A 2,765-nucleotide genomic window follows, 5' to 3' on the forward strand; every position below is an offset into this window, starting at 1 on the left:
TAATAATTTTTTTTAAGCGATTTCTCGCCGATAACATTTCTAGTTCTCTTCTATGGAATCGCTAACTGGCTAATTTTTTATTTATGGCTCAGCGATTTGAGTTCAAGATCGCTGGCGACAATCGTTTCGCATTGACCTCTATGGGCATAGTTACAGATCGCTGAAGAAGAGCGTTTTGTAGCGGACCCAACGCGGTCGCAGCGACAGATCGCCAGCGGCTCTAGAGATTAAACCGCTGGAATTAGCGATTTGTAGCGATTGATCTCTACTATAGAATCGCACCGCCTGACTTCAGTCTTAGAAGATGCTCGGCGGTCATCGGGTGCACCGGCACGGCCCAGCCATTGGATTTTCTTTTTATATATAAAGATGCACAGGTCACCCGGGCGTGCGTGTTTATACAGAATGTTGGGTTTATTTTAGGGGGAATCGGTGGCATATGACCAAAAGGAAGCCTGGTGGATCGAATGGCAGATCGGTTTGGCCAGATTGGGTGACGATGTTCTCGTGTCTGTGGGCGCAGTTCTTCTGCTCTGTTTACGTTGCAGTCTGATTGGTGACAACCAGATGGGTCAATCCTGAAAATTGCTCCCAGGTTGTAAGTTGGTGCATTTGGAGTTAAGACCGGTTCTCCTTTTTGGTCAAAAGGAAGAATGGAATGGTTGTGTCAATATTGGAAGATCTCGGTTGATGTTATTCCAGGAGTTGTTGGATCGGTCTTCTATAGACGAGTCAATTTTTACTAGCAATGCTCCAATCAGTTAGATATAAAATCTATCATTTCTATAAGATATGTATTCAATATAAGATAGAAAATGTATGTGTTTAGCTTTACCGTTTTTGCTAGTCATGTGATCGTCCGAGCATTGCTGGAGTTATTTGGATTGTACAATGTATCACTTGCTTGTGTATGACAAGGCCCTTCATATAAGATCGAAATTGTTCACAGTGTCAACTTGTGGTCCCATTGATGGTATGCTGAACAAGCCAATGTCGCAGCATTTCCAGCGTCCTATGAAATTGTAGCCAATACTATCGCTATACACGGTACAATTTAACTTTCAATTCACCAAACCTGCGCAATATGAGCACCAACCTAATCTATCCAATCAGACAGGTCCTTGCACTACAATGTTGTTGGTAGATCTAAAGGAGATTGTGACACGTGTAGTTACACACCGGCAGTCTGGTAGCGCGGCGATTTTAATCTGTGCAACTTTCACGTCCGCTGCAAGATCCCCAGCGACAGTCGCTGTTGCTGATCTGTCGCAGAGAAGACTCAGGATAGGTTCACACCTAGGTGAAACCATACCGTGCGGCAATCGTGCACGATCCTGTGCGGAGTGCCGCGCGGTCAGGAGTCGCCAAAGTGTGAACCGATCACGCTGTGGGTGCCACTATTTTCTAATGGTTGCGCCGGGTGGATCGCGCCGTTTCCCGCAGCGAATTCCGCCTGTGCTTCCGAACACTAAAACAGCCGTGCGTCGTGTATCGCAAAAAGGAACTTGTACCTTTTTTCTGTGATTGTCGCGCGGATGGCACCCCATTGCAATCATTGGGGCCGCGCGGCAATCGCTGCCTGCATTGTGCAGGACCGCACGACACCTGGGACGCGCGTCACGTGTGTAGCGCAGGTGTGAACCTAGCCTAAAGCTGGCAATACACTGCTCTATTTTTCTTGTTCAGCTCGCGGGCTAAACGGAAAAAAAAAAAAATAGAGCCGGTTCCTCCATCAATACTGCAAGTGTGTTGATCGAGGAATCCCGCTGTCTGCCGCCAGCCGCTGTCAGAATACCCAAACAGAGCCGGCAGCTCATTGGCTGCCGACTCTGATCATGAGAAGATTTTCCGCCTGGCTTCTTCGATCAGCTGATGAAGGTTGCCGACAGCGAATTTCTGCTGCTTCCTCGATAACCGGTGTATGCTCACACCTTACGTGTTGTGCGAACGCACGCTAAAGCGCGTGGTTTGATGCGCATTCAGGCAACATGTTCAAAATGTGCCTCACGTTACATTACTTGGTAATGGCACCCCAAACGTGGCCGGTAAAATGTACGTTTTCGGACGCTCGACAAAAGCAGGGGAAAACATTTGCAGCTGAAAATTCTGCATGCGCTGCTTTGTCGTGTGTGCGGCAAAGAATGCGCTGGCGCTTCTTTCTGCATTACGTAGTGTGAACGGGGGCTAAGTCGCTAGCTACACATTGCTGTTAATCGCTGGCAATATTGATTTTGTATCGGTGATCAATTGTTGCCCCAAAATCGCCTGTCTGGCATGGCTCTCACGCTGGCGATCGTGAAGCAGCAATTAATGGGCGCTACGAATCGTTAATGGTAGTTATTTAATTGCTATAGCCGCGGGCGATTTGTCGCCAAGATGCGATTCGCCGCTAAGTAGCGATTTGTTGTTGCTACGGGTTAAACTGGTGCAACATCATTGCTGCTATAGGTGGCTCTCTGAATTGTAACCATAGAGTGATATAAGCGATCTTGTCACTTCAAATCGCTGCGATGTTGGCGATTCCTTGGTGAGAATAAAAAAAAAATAATGTCTTGCTTTGAATAAATCTCCTGCGTGCGAGACCCCAGCAGCGCCGCCGCCGCTCTGGATCCATCTGCTGCATCTGAAATGGTTATTTTGTCTGTATTTCGGGAGGAAAGGCCGCTGGCTCATACGTTCTGTTTCCTTCTATTGTCCTTGTGTCATTTGCTCAGGAAACTTTGGCGCTTTCCATTCTGTGTGTGCGCTCTGCTCAGATGCAAACA

At 47.6% G+C, this 2,765-nt stretch overlaps 1 protein-coding gene across 1 annotated transcript in view; it reads left to right on the forward strand.

Moving 5' to 3' along the window:
* FAM171A1 (family with sequence similarity 171 member A1) overlaps window positions 1–2,765 on the forward strand; it is a 103,421-nt gene that overhangs the window by 702 nt on the left and 99,954 nt on the right. The gene's annotated exons all lie outside the window — the stretch shown is intronic.

Source organism: Nanorana parkeri, unplaced genomic scaffold (genome assembly GCF_000935625.1).
Source record: "Nanorana parkeri isolate BGI_ZX_2015 unplaced genomic scaffold, ASM93562v1 scaffold929, whole genome shotgun sequence".
NCBI lineage: Eukaryota > Metazoa > Chordata > Amphibia > Anura > Dicroglossidae > Nanorana > Nanorana parkeri.